A 377-nucleotide genomic window follows, 5' to 3' on the forward strand; every position below is an offset into this window, starting at 1 on the left:
CAAATTTTACAAGTGTATTAATAAAATTCAAATTAGTACAAAAGTAGTGAGAGTATGGGCGAGCTAGTGCACTTCCTCGACTTGTCACCAGAGCGTTGCGCTGTTAGTTCAGAAGGTGACCGCTAGATAGCAGCACCATCGACAGTAGTGAGAGTATGAGCGAGCTGGTGCACTTCCTCGACTTATCACCAGAGCGCTGCGCTGTTAGTTCAGACGGTGACCGCTAGATAGCAGCAGCATCGGCAGTAGTGGGAATACGGGTGAGCTGGGGCTCTTCCGTGAACAGCCAATTAGAAGCCAGCATTTTGATGACGTCACACATGGCGGGAGATTTGAATTCAAATATTCGGCTCGACCCACCCTTAACCACTCACGTG

Source organism: Halyomorpha halys, unplaced genomic scaffold, assembly GCF_000696795.3.
Source record: "Halyomorpha halys isolate HHAL.00 unplaced genomic scaffold, Hhal_1.1 Scaffold1730.1, whole genome shotgun sequence".
NCBI classification, from domain to species: Eukaryota; Metazoa; Arthropoda; class Insecta; order Hemiptera; family Pentatomidae; genus Halyomorpha; species Halyomorpha halys.